The sequence below is a fragment of the Enhydra lutris genome, unplaced genomic scaffold (assembly GCF_002288905.1).
Source record: "Enhydra lutris kenyoni isolate GAN:26980312 unplaced genomic scaffold, ASM228890v2 scaffoldscaffold46, whole genome shotgun sequence".
NCBI lineage: Eukaryota > Metazoa > Chordata > Mammalia > Carnivora > Mustelidae > Enhydra > Enhydra lutris.
In genome coordinates, this window is record NW_019154130.1 from 9,655,064 (window position 1) to 9,671,250 (window position 16,187).

Here is a 16,187-nt window from a genome sequence, read left to right on the forward strand (position 1 = left end):
AAGGAGAGTTCTCAAATGGGTAACAGGAAATATCTTTGGGGAGGAGGGTGGTCCTGACCAGGGGCGGCCGTTGACGAAACGGTCTCACAACAAGGACAACGTGTTCCTGTATCAACTGTGAAAGTAAATTTTAATGATTTTTAAAAACAGAAAACCGTACGAATGTGTCAACCATACCTAAGTAAAATAAGCCACATATGTACAGACATAGATAGAGAGAGAGAGCAGGAGAGGGTGAGAGCGCGTGACCATTGCATGGTACGGTCCTGTGATGGGCGAACGATCACCATGAGGATGAAGTAAAAGCACTCTTTCTGCAGGTCAGAGATGGCCCCGTGTTGGCATTCTTACAAAGTCTAACTTAATACCTGTAGGTTAAAGAGCACCCCGATTCACCTGCTGGCCAGAGCGGGGCTGGAAGGAGGAGGGGAGTTAAAACGATCCCAACCTACCGGAACCAAAAATCCCTGGGCCCTAGGTGGGCATACGTGCTCTGTGGCTCGCCCTGGTGCAAAGGTTTGTGGGCGAGCCTGCTTCTCCAGATGCGGCAGGACCCGCCCACAGGATGCTACTGAGAGATCAGGGGGGCGCCCTGTGGACTTCAAAGGCTTAGGGCAGTCAAGGCCATGGCTATCCTCTGCAGAAATCGGGCTGGGCAGCCAGGGTCTGGCCCTTGACTGGGAGGAGCCACCTCCCCTCACCCTCCCTTCAACTCCTGGGTCCAGACTGCGGCCACCGGACCTTGCCAGGAACACTGCGAGGCATGGACATGCAAGTGAATTAATTTTCTTCTACGACTTTTATGTTTTGGACGCTTCGTGACACCCCCTTGAGATGACTGCAGGCAGCCTGGGGTTTTTCCAAAATCGGAGCTGGGAAATCAATGTTTTGAATTGCATTTTACAAGCGGGCAGAGGTGAAGAGTAGGGGGAGGCCAGAGGAACAGCCTACTAACCCTGGATACCAATCCCGGGCCCCACAGTGAAATGTAGGAAGAGCCGGAACAAAATAGAATTCTGAGGCCCCGAGGCCCACACAGCCGTTCTGGCTTGCACCAAATGCTAGGCCACAGGTCCCCAAACTCCTGTGGTTCATGCATAGTGCTCTTGGTGTCTCGGTTCTTTTCTCATGGCATTTCTAGGCCAAAAGGAATAGCTAGCAGTCTGCTTATGACAACTCCACAGTCTAACCTCACGGCGACAACTTCACAGTAGTAGCTGGCACCATCTCTGAAAGCTGTCGCTACATTTTCCTCAAAAATCTAAAATAGCCCACAGTGTCCCTGTGAGTTCAAAGAGGCACCCCAAGGTGCCTTGGTGCACAGTTTGGGAACCAAGTACTGGGCTAACTGCGTTATTTTCATTACCTCATTGAATCTTTCCAATGACCCTGATGTGTATGTACTATGGTCCCCCTCTTACAGAGGCAGATACTGAGACTGAAGGCACCTAAGTGACTTATCCAAGTCCCATAGCTGATAAAGGAGGAGCCAACATTTGAACACTGATGTGGATCTGATGGACAACCAGGGCTGCCCTGTTCGGTGGCACAGGTTGAATACTACACAATTCTAGAGAGTGCCACTCTCACAGACTACAATGCTGATGCTCTAAATCATTAAGCTAACAGTTGGTGTTAGATTTAGCACAAAGCCTTCAGCTGTAACAGCCCCTTCACGGAGCAGCCTCTTGATCTGACTTCCATAATCACCTTAAAGGGCCTCTGCCCACTTCCTTTCCCCAGCAAATTCAGATTGGTAGGACATGCAAAAGAACTCCCAAAGCTTCCCTTAACCTTGGTAAGCAAGTGGCAAGACGAACAACTCCAATGGTATAAACTACATAAAAACTGATGGTACTTCTCTCAAACCACAAGTGGGCTTGGCAGAGAAAAAGATCTAAAGGTCTAAGTGGACCCAATAAGGATTGTGGACAGAAAAATCATGCTCTTATCAGAGCCTACTTAATAGAATGGAGTGTCTCAAAACAAGGCCTGCTGCCTCTCTGATAGATTTGGGCATATATGTGTATATATGTGTGTCTGAGGGAAGAGGCAGGGTTAGGGGGAGCTTAGTGACTTTGCACGGTAATTTAAAAATGTTTGGTTTGTATTTAGACAATCTGTTAATATACATACATGCATATGTATTAGAACAGTGCTTAAAGAGACTTGGGACCCAGTGGTGCGGGCACAATGACTCCCAGAGACCTGGGCCGGAGGAGCCAGGCTCTGTCTCAGGGTGACAGTGGACACTGTCGTGTGGAACCTGTCTGTGTGCGTTCCATTTTGCAACAAGAGAGTGATTAGCCAGAGTGAACAATCAAACGCTTTCCTGTTCTCAGTTCGGAAAGTAACTGGTTATCCACTCATTGATAATTTCCAGAAAGCACTACAATGCTAACTTTTATAAGTGATCAGGACAGCTGTGCAGAACCACTAAGCGACACCACGCTAAGAGGGGCATTAGATGACAGGCTGCGTTTAGGTAAGCCAGAGGTCTGATTCTGCTGAGCCGGCAGGTAGAGCCTTCGAGTCAGTATTCCCGTTCTGCGTGCACGCACTTATGCACACAGGCGCTCTCTGCATTAGGAGCCGCTGACGTCAAGGCACAAGGCAGATTATAGATCTGGACCCCAGGCTACATCTTTCTAATACCAAAACCCACATTCTGACTTCAGTTCCTGCAAAACAAAATCATCCATCACACTAAAATAATGCCGTTCATTTGAATTTTATTGATTTTAAATTTTGTTTGTATTTAATTTGAAAACATGTTTTGGTTTTATAGTCCTAAGAGAACCATAAGCATAAGTTGTCGGTTTATTCTGCGTGGTACGTCTGTACACGGTTAAGTAAGATAAGGATACAAACATTCCCATCACCGCTGTGGGGGAAGGGCCCCAAGAATTTTGTTTTTCTTCCAAAGGGCTCTTTGTACATTGCTCAAGAACTGGGATGGTGTTAAGAAACACTGCCACGGTCTGTGACTTTACAGACTGTCCCTTTAAATAGAAAACCCTTTCAAGGGCACCTGGGTGGCTCAGTGGGTTAAAGTCTCTGCCTTCAGCTCAGGTCATGGTCCCAGGGTCCTGGGATCCAGCCCTGCATCGGGCTCTCTGCTCAGCAGGGAGCCTGCTTCCCTTCCTCTCTCTCTGCCTTCCTCTCTGCCTACTTGTGATCTCTCTATCATATAAATAAATAAAATATTAAAAAAAAAAAAAAAAGAAAGAAAACCCTTTCAGAGACCTTCCCCCTCACTCTAGAGCGGCCTGGGGAGGACCAGGAAGGCAAATATCTTTCCAAAGAGCTCCATACTGGGTGGCAGGGCCCCAGCTCTCAGTGGACAGACTTGGGTGCTCTGGGAGCCCTCGGCACCACACAGGACCGCCGCATCGGGGCCAGAGAAAGGCCAGGGACCTCACCAAGACCTTGTCCTCACAGCAAACCACACACCACTGTTAACCTCACCCTTCTCCAGAGATAGACCTGGAGTCCTAGGGATGTCCCCAGACCAGTGGTACGGAAGACCTGGTTTTTAATGGTTTGAGACGAGCATCCGCTTCCCCCCTAAACCAAGACAGTCCCTTTCCCTCCTGGAGTTCACGTTTGTTTCTGTAACCCAGCACCTGGCACAGTCCCTGGCTCATTAGAGATGCTCAGTAAATATTTGCTAAACCGGCGGGTTATTTCTTAACTAAAAAGCAGTGTGTTGAGACCTCCCTTTTCCACGGGAGGCTCCGAGTCACGTGAGCAGGCAGAGGCTGCTCCTGCTCGGAAGCCTCCCAAGATATCCCGGGGCTCCTGCTGCCTTTCAGCACCCAGGATGCTGGAGACACGGAGCACAATTATCAGCTGCAACAAAGAGCCCACTGCCGGCCGCTCTCCTGGCAAGCCCAGACAAAGCACGGAGACCTTGTAACTGAAAAGGCCCTGAATGGAATGGGGAGAGAGGAGGTGTGAAAGCAAGGCTAGCGCAGGCTGTGGGGAAGGAATCAGGGCGCACGATGCCCCTCCTCCCCCCGGGGACCTGCGTGCTCTCCCCAGGGTGCCCCATCCCACCGTCTGGGCCTTTGTCACCTCCCTGGAATCGGGCAAGGCGCGAAGGGAAAGAAAATGTCAGCTGTGACCCAGGACCACATCTATGGAATCGCAAAGGAAAAGAACAACAAGAGGAAAACAAAAGTAGGCTTCCACATGGGCCCCGGTCTGGGACCGCCTCTAGCAGACAGTGTGGCAGACGGAAACACAAAAGCTCCAGCCACGGTCAGTCGATGCCTGCCCTGCTCTTAGGTGACTCCCTGTAGTTGCTTGCCTATCACAGAGGCTGCTCCCACATCCGTGGCAGACATCACCAATCAACTGCAGTGCTGTTTCCTGCAGAGCCCAGACAGCTTGGCTGTCCACTGACCCAGGACACCGGGCAGCCATGACCAACAGCTTTGTGTCGGCTTGTGAGGAGGAAGCTGTAGGCCCCTGGCTGGCCTCGCCTGACCCCTTCACTGACTCATTCAACAAACAGAGACTTGGGAGAAGTCACGCAATTGCACAAGGTGACCTCAAGGGTGCAAGGCGGAGCTGGGCCAGAATTCAGGTCTCTTGACTCCCTGGCCGGTGTTCTGCTCACTTGGAAAATCACCCTGGCTCTTTTCCAAGCGGACAGCAGACTTCTGATGACCACAGCACAAGGACAACACGAGAAAGGAGAAGTCGGGTAACCCGGGTATCTCATCTGAGCAAGGGTTGCTTTCTCCTGGTTTGAGCAGCATTAACTTTTACAGCCTCTGACCATCCCCTGGTGGATATACTGGTGGGCAGAGAGCAGGATAATTAAAAACGGGGAAGCAAAGGGTCTGAAACAGATTTTCTGCAAAGCGGACCTCGCCAATGAAGAGAGACTCACCCAGCGCACATCCCCGTTAAACGCCTCGGGGCTGTGCTCCTGGGGATCTTAAATGGTGAAGGGCACACTCTGAGAAATGTGGCTTTGTGACCGGTCTGCCGGGCCTAGTGTCTGGAGGGACAGAGATCAACAAGAGCCTGAGGAAGTCATGGGCTGGTTTCTGAACTCTTTGAGAAGGCAGGAGCCACACAGAACGGCTGTTTCCTTGCACTGCAAACAGTGGACACTTAATATTCTTCTGTGTTTCCTACAGTGCCAGGTTCATGCATCAAATACACATATGAGGCCAGTCTCTTCATTTCCCTGGGTTCAATCAGCCTAGATTTAAGTGATAAAGTATATACTGTTTATACAGCATATAAAAGTTGGGGTAATTTCTCTTCCTCATTCCCACCCCCTCCTCACCTGGCTATCAACTGTGTGTCTGTTGAATGCTGATCTCCTTCCAACCAAAGGCCAAAGGACTCTCCATTCTCTGACCACCCCCCCCAGCCCCGGGATACTAATGCTGACAATATTGCGGGTGCAAGTGTCTTGAAGGGAGTGAGCCTGGCCTCTTACTCCACCAGAAATCCCTTTATAGCACGCTTAACAGAGAGTTGCCTTGGTCTTCACTTGCTTACCCCTGGTGACAGGCAACTCATTACTACAGCGTGTGGCCTTTTATAATCCTTTATGAATTTGGATGTTTGCTTTTTAAAAAACTTTTCATTCTGAAATAATTATAGACTCACAGGAGGCTGGAAGAAATAGGGAGATCTTCACACCCTTCACCTAGTCTACCCAGTGGTAACATCTTATAACACTATGATATCACAACCAGAAAATCGGCATTAATGCAATCACTGACCTTAATCAGATCTCACCAGTTTTATGTGCACGCATTTGAGTATACGTACTAGTTCTACGCAATTTTACCACGTGTAGACTTGTGATGACCAGTCAAGATACACAATGCTCACTGCGGGGATCGCCTGTGCTTCCATTTCACAGATACCACCACCCTCTCTTTCCCTCTGCCTAACTGATCCCCAATTAATGCTCCCCATCCCTCTAATCTTGCCATTTGAAGAATGTTATATGAATGGAATCACACAGTGTCTACCCTCTGGAGATCTGCTTTTCCCACCCGGCAATAACAGGTCAGAGATTTCGCACAGGTTGCTGGGTGTACCGACGTTTTGTCCCTTTTTATTGCTTCGTAGTGTTCCGTGTCATGGATGAACCACGGCTCATTTAGCCACTTGCCTGCTGAAGGACATTTGGGTGGTTTCTGGGTTTTGGCACAATGAATAAAGCTGCTATGGGCATCTGTATACAAGTTCCTCCCTCCCTCCCTCCCTCTCTTGCTTCCTCCTGTAGTAGCTTCAGTGAGATGCAATTCACACACCGCGAGATCCAACTATTTGCGGTGTATGACCCGGTGGTTTCTAGTATACTCAGAGTTGTGAGTCATCACCAGGACTATAGAAAATTTTCATAGCTTAGAAAGAAACCCCAAGTCCTTTAGCAATTGCCTCCCCACCCCAGTTCCTGATCCACAAGTAACTATTAATCCTAGAGCCTTCTATTCTGCATATTTTGTGTAAGTGACATCACGTAATACGCACTCTTTTGGGACCGGCTATTTTTCCCTAGCATAATGTTTTCGAGGCCCACCGTGGTATGGGACGTGTGAGCACTCACTCCCACTGATGGCAAGACACGGCTCCACAGACCTCACCTGGTCTATCCGCTTGCCGGATGTTGGGCACGTGTACAGGTCTTTACATGAACTTCACTTTCCATTCCTCTGGCATCGACACACAAGAGCGGAAATGCCGGGGCACACAGTGAGTGCGTGTGTAGTTTGGAAGAAAGTGCCTATCCTTTTCCTGAGCCACTATACAATTTCATATTCCCGCTGGCAATGTGTGAATGGGTCCAGTGTCTCCGCGTCCTCAGCGGTGGTCCGTGCTCCTCCCGTTTTTTATCCTAGCCGTTCCAGCGGGTGTGTATTTTCACTTGGACCAATTCCGGGTGGCATCTGCTGTGAGGACCAGCAGTCTCCTCTAGGGCTTGCCTCTGTAGGCTGGCCAGCCTTGGGTCTTTAACCTGATGGAGCCAAGTCCGTGTGCCACCCAACCCCCCCCCACAACTGCCCAAACCAAGTGGGCCCATATTAAGAGTTGGATCCGAGAGGCAGCCAGGCTGTGGGGGTGGGGCATCTGGGATTTGGACTAGGTGATTCTGTTGCGTTGCTTCCCACAGCTGGCTAATGTGAATGCTGTGGTTCATTCAGAATGCCAGATCTTCTTTCCAAATAAAAAGATGTCCTGCAAGGACTGCTCCATTCTGTCCTTGGGACATTCCCTTTGAGGAAGAACTGATTCCTTGGCATGTTTGAGTTATGGGCTTGTAACGGTCATCCTCTTTCTGAAGGTAGCGATCCTGAGGGCAGGGCCAGCTCTCTGAAGTGGGCACAGGGTTCAGCTCACGGGCAGCACATGTCAAGTATTTGCAGACTGGCCTTCATAAGCAGCAGGGACACAGAAAATTTCAAGAGTGATGACTGCCAAGGACAGGCATGTGGAAAGAACTTAATACATGCGCTGGATGGGTCCAGGAAAGGGTTAAAAAGGCACATCTCTGTCCCTGGAACAATGTGAGAGCCTGCACAGAAAGGGAGTGATGGAGAGTGTGAATCCGACTTTGCAACTTGCTTGGGGTTTTATGGCTGGGCGGCCATCTGCCAAGTGTGCTCAGCTTCGGCTCCCGAGGCAGCTCGTGGGGAGGAATGAGTGAAATCACGAGCACTAGAGCGCTCCAGGCCCTGGCGGGGCCCTCCGGCAAGGAGTGGTGCCTCCCTCGTGCGGCAGAGAACACTGCCGAGTAGGGACGTGGGTATGGCAATGCTAATGCGGTGGCCGACATCCGTGGATGAGCCAGAGCTGCTCCTGGAAGGAAGGTTCGCGGGTACCCCTCGCACACGCATGTGCACATGCGCAGAGTGAATGAGAAGCACAACTGTCTGGCACCACCACTATGGCTGGGGGTTACGTGTGAGCATCACGGGGGAGGAAGTGCGAGGCACGCCGGGCGGGGCCGACGCCTCCCTAGTGCTGCACTCTGCAACCCCCACCCCGAATGTGGCACATCACCCAGCCAGTCACCAGGAACCCCAAACATAGGAGTCATCCTCCATTCCTGTCTCTGTTGCAGGAGACCCACGAAAACCATCCAATCACACCCGCAGACCAGCAATCGCAACCGCAGACCGACCCAGCACCCATTTCCACCGCCCACACCTGGTCCAAACCACAGTCCCTCGGGCCCAGGCGGCTGCAAAAAAAAAAGAAACCGCCTTGCAGGTCTCTGCACGCCCACTCGGACCCTCTTCTTTCAAGCTCTTTTACAAATGAAGTCACCCACCATTCCCTCCGCTCAGAACCTCTCGTGGCTATGGAATAAAACACAAAGGCCTGAAGTGCAAAGGGCCGAGAATGGTCAAGGCAATCTTGGGGAAGAACAAAGACACCAGATATCAAGCTCTTACAAAGCCACAGTAATTAAGACGGTGTGTATTGGCACCGGGATAGACAAATAGACCCAAGGAACAGATTAGAGAGTCCAGAAGCAGACCCTCACATACACAGTCACCTGATTTATGACAAAATCAATACCGCGGAGCAGAGGGGAAAGAATGGCCTTCGCAATAAATGATGTCGGTCCAATTGACTATCCATCGCAGGTTGGAGGGGGGGCGTGGGGAAGTACCTCGATCTCTACCTCACGCCATATACAAAAATCAATTCCAGAGGGACTGCACACCCAAATGTGAAAGGTCAAAGCTTTTACAGGAAAATAGGAGACTATGTTCGTGAGCTTGGAGGACGCAGGGATGACTTAAATAGGACACAAAAGGCCCAAAGGCAACTATGAAGGAACTACGAAGGGGAAAAGTGACAAATGTTAAGATTAAGAGCCGTCTGTTCATCAAAGGACACCACTGAGAGGACTCCATTAAAATACTCACAGAATGGGAGATGGAGGGACTGCTACCATATATCAACCACAGGACTTGAATCCAGAACACATAAGATTATACAGAAAGTAATTAGAAAAATAATAAGGAAAAAAACCCCAGCCAATCCCATTAAAAAAAAAAAAAATGGGCAGAAGACTTGAACAGGAATTCCACAAGTCTCTCAACACATGCTCATAAGGATATGACAAAACAATTGATTTCCTTAAGTGCAAATTAAAACGACAACGTGATGATGCCATTACATACACACCAGAATGGCTACAAAAGACAGACAATACCAAGTGTCGGTGAGGACCGAGGGCAGCTGGAACACCCAGACCCATGGGGAGGTACAAACTGACAGAGTTTCTTTGGAAGCCCGTGTGGGATATTTACTAAAGTTGCAATATGCACACTCAGTGACCCAGCAATTCTAGTCTTACAGGGACACCCACAGAGGCACGTGCACGAGGTCACCAAAAGACACGGGCAAGAATATTCACAGGAGCATTCTGTACTACACTACACGGCCCCAAGGATGAACAGATCGCGACGACAACATAACAACCCAGAAGAATCTTACAACCAAAAATGTTGAGCAGAGACGCCAGACGCCAAAAAGGAGATAACGGTGTGATGCCAATGACATAAAGAACAAAAACAGGCCATGCAAATACATGTGTTCAGAAGTCAGGGGACGGGTGGGAGGGCAGGGAGTGGGTGGGGGGCAGTGATGGGAACAGGGCACCAGACATAGAGCGGGCTGGGAAAATTCTGTTTTTTGAGCTGGGTGCTAGTCACACCTGAATAACAAGTTTAAAAACCAGCCAAAGCCCTTCTCGTGGCCCACAAGACTGTGCCCCTGCCCGATCATCTCATCTCAGGGCTGCCCCTATGCTTCTCCTCACCCTGCCCATCCCCCTCAGGGGCCAAGCTCATTCCCACCTCTGGGCGTGGCACCTGCCGCAGCTCCCCCCACCTGGAGGCAGCTCACTCCTTCATACCCTCAGGTCCCCACAATAATGTCCCCTCCTCAGAGAAGCCTCCCCGACTGCCCCTCTAAGACCTCCAGTACTGGGTGAGATGTGTCCCCCAAATTCATGCCCAGCACAGCTTACGCATAGGATCGTACTGGAAATCAGATCTTTGCAGATGTGATCGTGGTAAGGTGGAGTCATACTGCATTTGGGTGGGCCCTAAATGCACCGACTGCTGCCCCCAGCTCAGTGGAGAATGAATGCGGGCATTCATACAGTCCTTTACAAACTCCGCAGAGCAGGAGGGAGGGATGCGTGGGCAGAGCTCAGAGGACTTCCAGGGTGGCAAAAACACTTCCGAGGATACTATCACGATGGGTACACGTCATTACACATTTGTCCGAATGCCCAAGAACGCACCCTCATGCCCACTGCAGACTCTGGGGGACAACGATGGATCAGTGCAGGTTCGCTGAATGTAACCAGCGTCCCACTCTGGTGGGGAAGGCAGATAACGGGGAGGCTGTGTATGGGGGGAAGGGGGTACAGACACTGCATACCTTCCTCTCAATTGTGCCGTGACCCTAAAACTGCTCTTAAAGAGGACCTTAAACAACAAAGTCCTTAGCAAAGCAGGAGAAAGGGACATCCCCGATGTGAAAATGGGTCAGGGTAGGGGAAGGCGCCTGCAGAGGTGAACATGGAAACTTGGGAGTGGGGCCTCACCTCTCAGCTCAACGGGGGCCAACGGGGCGACAGTTTCACCTGTAAGGTCTGTATGTTTTATAAAAAGGGACAAAAACATTACGATATCTGGGTAATTCATCTAGAAGACAACGCCAACAACCCCAAGGGCATGCCCCCGCTCTGCAGAGTTCTACGTTTAACTTAGTCCAGGGATCAGCAAACATACCCCATGAAGGGCCAGACCGTCCGTGTGTAATGTGCTTGTGGGTCAGCTGGTCTCAGACACAGCTACTCGACTCTGTGGCCGCGGTGGGAGAGCCGCCGGCCGGCACCGGCATGAATGACGGTGGTCCCACGTGAGGGGTGCGGTGGCCTCCATCTGGGGGCCCCTTGTAGGGGCACATGTGTGGGGATGACCTATGTGGGCAGGGGCAGCCTCCTTACCCCACCCCTTGTAGAACGTGGCTGAGGGGTTTCTCTCCCCTCCACCAACACCCCTTCTCCAGTGGCCCTTCTGGGCTGCCCGAGGAAGGCTGCGCGGTGCAGAGCTTCTCCCCTATGGAGGCTGGCGAGCAGGAAGTGGCTGCGTCAGTCCCAGGCCTCCGCAGAGAGCAGATGCCAGGGCTCTTAGCTTTTGGAAAAGCACAGGTGACCACCAGGAGTTAATCAGGCGGTAACCCCACACCTGGGTGAGGGGAACAAGGTGGGGAGCATGTGAGAGGAACTTGGCAGGCAGGCTATCCTTGGCCCTCCCTCCACGGTCACGGTCACTGTGAGAGGAAATTAGGAGGAGAGAGGCCAGGGACAACGGACATTGTCCACAAAGCAGGCACAACAGGTGCACTGGGGACAGGAGATGCAAGCCGTGTAATTAAGGCCTCTAGACACCTGTTGGGAGCTCACCCATTCACACCCCTAGCAGGTGGTTCACACCTCCAAGGAACGGAATAACAAAAAAAAAAAAAAAAAGAGGATCAGAGATCAGAGGAGGACAGGAGGAAAGATATGAAAGCTCTCCCCATCCGTAGCCCATAGCCACTGCCTAGCCCCCTGAGGCAGCATTTCTGCTAGAAGCTCCCACCTAACTCCCCTGACCCTTATGGAGAGTTTCACGGAGCTGGGCAGGTCTCCAGAGTGAGAGAGACTGGGTGGTGCGCCTGCAGAGCTGTGTGGCCCTGGGCAAACTCCCTAACCTCTCTGTGCCTCACGCATCCTGTTTTTATTAGGATTCCATAAGCAAGGCTGTGCAGAGCGTATTATGTGCTTAGCAAAGATTTATCGAGCACCCTCTGTGTGCCTGTGGACAGAGCAGCGACCACAGTGGCTGAGATTACAGTCTGGGGGCTGGGGTAGGTCAGGGACACTAAACCATAGGGACAGCTCTCCAAGGTGGGGCTGTGAGGGGGGCCAGGAGTTTGAGAGACCAGGACAGGCTGAGCCGTGCCGGCCAGGGATGAGCTGAAGGAGTATTTTAAATCATAAGTTCCAGCAGGCACGAATCAGACACCATTCCGGTGGCTTGCCCGCAGGACTGGATCACCATTTGCAGGGTCCAGTGTGAAACGAAAACTTAGGGCCTCTTGTCCAGACGGTAAGAATTTTAGGACAGCGACACCAGACACTGAAGCCAGCATGGGGGTCTCGGGGCCACCTGGTCACGCACACTCAAAGCCCGCCCTGCTGGCAGAAACTCCTTCCCAGACGATCACTGCCTTTCATGAGCTGAGCAGCCCAAACCAAGGCTGCCCATGGGGTACACCCCTGTACCTCTCTGCACCCTGGGTTCCTCCTCCAGGAGAGGCACAAGCAGCTCTTGCACATGGGACGTGGTCAGTCACTGTCCAACAGCTCCTGAGAGCTGAAAGCCGAGCCATCCAATTCCAAGGCGTCTGTGCTGTCTCGGGCTCAGCCCTTGCAACTCAGGTAGAACAAGTCCTGTCCATCAAATGCTCTGCACTCGAGTTTGTGTGTAAGGACAGGGGTGGGGGCCACAAGCTTTAGGTGGGGTACACACTTAGGCCCCATCTGTGGGGCTATTCTCTGAACCATTCTCTGTCCCAGGGACTCCAAATCCAGGCTTTCCCTTGGAGGTGAGCAAAGCACCCCGCAGATCCATAGGTCCGCAAACACGCCTACCTACCCCACAGCAAACCCAGACAGGAAGGGAAGCTGATTCCCCCTTCTTCTCCTGGAACGGATACTGGCTTAAGACTGTGCACACAGCACTGTGAACCAGGGGGCCATTTCCACCCCTGCTCCAGCTATGGGGTGAGGAGTCTGCTCCCGGCACACATGCACATACCTGCACACTCTAGAGAATCCCCGTTTGTCTTCTGCGTTTCCTTTCTGGGGTGGAGAGACCTGTGTCCCCCCGTACTCTCTCCAGCCCAGAACCAGCTGCAGAGGGAAAGGATCACAGGGCAGGAGGGACATACTTAGAAAAGGAGAAAAAACACTAAGAAAATGCCCCAGAGGACTGTCGAGGCTCTGCACTGCCGTCAGGCTGTCCAAGGTTCTAAGTCCGGTGCCACCGGTTTTGCGCTGTTCGATAACCACAGCTAATGTTTATCAACCACCGGCCCCACAGCAGGCCCCGTATTAAACGCTCCGCAGGCAGAATCCCTGAGGCAGTCACGGAGTGTGGGAGCTGGGTGCCAGCGAGCCGGCGGAAGGCCCCGGGGTGGGAATCTGGGCTGGGGAACGGATTTCCTCCCTGGGAAAAGGAGGCAACACTGCTTCGCAGGCCTGCTGTGGGAAAAACAGACCTGTACTAACACAGAGCAGTGCCCGGCACAGGCTGGGCTGGAAAACATTACTGGATGATGACAAACACTAACATTTTTACTACGCTGTCCTCGTAAATGACAGCATGCGCCATCAGCAGTGTTCCTACTGTTACTTTGTGCCAGGGGAAACTGAGGCCCAGAGGGGCGGTGGCAGAGAAGAGAAGCGCTGTCTCCTAATCCACTGCTGTGTCTACTCCGCCTTTTCTAAAGCGGGGGCCTCGAACTGTCCCAGGTGACGATCCCGCAGGGACGCGGCTCTGCGGTGGCTCTCGGCCCCTGTCGCGGCTGGGTTCAAGGGGCTGCGCTGTGGTGCGGGCAGGCCCAACTGCAGGCTGCTGGCCTCCAGGGACGGCGCAGGCAAACACTGCCTTGGTGGGAAGCTGCTGCCCCAGCTCACAAGCAGGGTCCAAGAGGCGGGGAAGGGCAGGCGAGCTGCCACCCCCCCGTGGGTGCTCTTGACCATGCTGTCCCATGGCTCTACGCTCACTCCTGAGCACCCTGAGTGTGTCGCTGTCCGACTGTTGCTGTCGCTTTGCTCCCTGGGCTCCCGCAAACAGTGAAGTCCTCAGGGGAGGAGCCCATCTCTCCTAGAACAGCTACGTGCCCGACACCTAGCACAATGGCCGGTAGGAATACGTTCACAGGACAGTGGTTCCACTGACACGATCTCGGGGGCAGTCTCCTTCCAGACCCGGGAGAAGGACAGAAGGCTGGAGAGAGGAGTGACTGCGAGCCATGGCTCTGGGACAGACCACTGAACTCCCAGTCCTGGCTCAGCTGTGCGTCCTAGGCAGGACGCTTCACGTACCCAAGGTCTCCAGCATCCTTCCAGGTGCAAAACAGGGATGAGCATCCCTCCGGCGAAGCAGGGCTGCACAGCTTAAAGGAGAAGACACGGCACCAGCAGATCCACAGCCAGGGCCCAACGCAGAGCAAGCGCTCCATCAGAGGGAGCTAGGATTCTGATAAGAGCTGCATGGACAAGCCCGCAAAACCTGCCTGCGAAATGGACCAGGCTGGTTCCCCTCAATCCTGAAATCCTCCCCTGGCTCTGACCTTTGCCGGCCACTGGCTTTGTCTGAAATCGGGTCTGTGGTTTCGCGGACAAGCTTAGCCCTCCTGAGAAGGCTCACAGCGACCCCTGCTGCCCGCTGCTGGGAACTGCCTCCTCCCCCAGCCCGAGTGCACAACAAAGCAAGGGGAGCCCTCCAAGCCGGTTTTCCGTTCGTTTCCAAGGGCTGGCGGGAACTACCGTCAAAACAATGGCAGGGAGAAGAGACTCCGTGCGAAATTATGTTCAGTGGACACTAATTCCCTGTCTTCTCAAAATAAATATAAAGCGAGAGATCAAACACAGCGCTTTTCCCTCCCGTCTTGGTCTTTTGTTTCCCTGGATAAGTGTCATCCTAGATACGCTGCGTAAACAAGTGGAACTGTCATTTCGGCGGGGTACTATTTCCTGATCAACATGTGCTGTTTGCAGCAATCCTGTTTTGATCTGGCAGTTCTTAAATTGGACTCTCTTTTAAAAAGCAGAAGCATGTTAAAACCAGCAGGCGCTTGGGGCTGAGGATACGGGCTCTCCTGTAACGACCTCGCTCACGTACTCCTCTTGACTGGTCTCCCTGGGTGCGGGGAAACGGAAAATGTCCCCCCACAGGTTGTGACCCCATCTCACCAGGCTGTTGCTGCCCCGTGGGGGACCCGGGATCACAGCTAAGACTCAGCTGCTAGGAGCCGGCGGGGATGGCGTCTGCACCAGCACCCGCTAACCACGCCTGTTAATGAACGGCATGCCAGCAGACGGTGTGGCACAGAGGCGAGAGGGATGGCGAGTTTTGAAGCAAATCCCACAAACGGCTCCCTACCCTTTACACCAAATGAGTGCACAGTGGTAGAGTGCATACAAAGATACTTCTTTCTAGTCCCCCAAATACAGGATTTCTAGTTTGCATCCACAACCGACCTTGGTAAGTTAATCCAATGAATAAGATGCTGACCGATGATTTTAACGCAGACCTAGCTCTCTCGATCCCGCAGACCAGGAGGCTGTGGGTTCCGGGGGGCCTCAGACAATCTGTTTGGTTGGGGCTAATTCCAACTGTCATTACATTCTGAGGGCTGGATGGTCTCTCTCTGTGCCACCCAGCACCTGCCTGGGGAGGGCCCTGGCTTTACACCTCTTCCTGTAATGCCCTCCATAGAGATGTCCGATCCAGGGCTTGGCTCTGGGTGCTACCTCACTAATCTCCAATGCTCAACCGTGCAATGTCTCAGCACGGGGGTTGCAAAGTGGTGGCTCTTGGGTTATATCTGGCCACAGACAGAGACTTCGTCCTATACAAATTAATTGCCAACTTATTCCCTCCAAAATCTGGACTGCTGGTTTCTCTTTCGAGATGTGGGAAAACTGGTCTGATTACACCCACCTTTCTGCAGAGCATCACGACTGGCCTTCCAGCTGCCAGTACTCCCCCAGTCTGCTCTTCCAGGTCCCAGAACCTGGAATTTCTGACCCTGTACTAGTGTCTGCTGATAGACGGCATGATTTATACAGGTGATTCATTCTTAATGCAAAATGGCCTCTCCGTAAGTAGCAATGTAGACAGAGGTGCCCAACTCTGGCTGGTGGGTAGAACCAGAACCCCTGGGGAGCTCTGATCAAAATATCAATGTCTGTCCCCTCCCCCGCCCACCCCCCACCAACAAAATCCAGCTCCCTGGGGGTGGGGTCTGAGTAAAGGTATGTCTATGAAAGTCACCAAATGACTCGAAAATACCAAGAAGGCGGAGAACCACTGGCTTAGACCAGAGGAGTGCCTTGGGAGGAC

At 52.3% G+C, this 16,187-nt stretch overlaps 1 protein-coding gene across 1 annotated transcript in view; it reads right to left on the minus strand.

Moving 5' to 3' along the window:
* Window positions 1-16,187, minus strand: part of LOC111156417 (RNA binding motif protein 19) — a 118,022-nt gene that overhangs the window by 61,660 nt on the left and 40,175 nt on the right. The gene's annotated exons all lie outside the window — the stretch shown is intronic.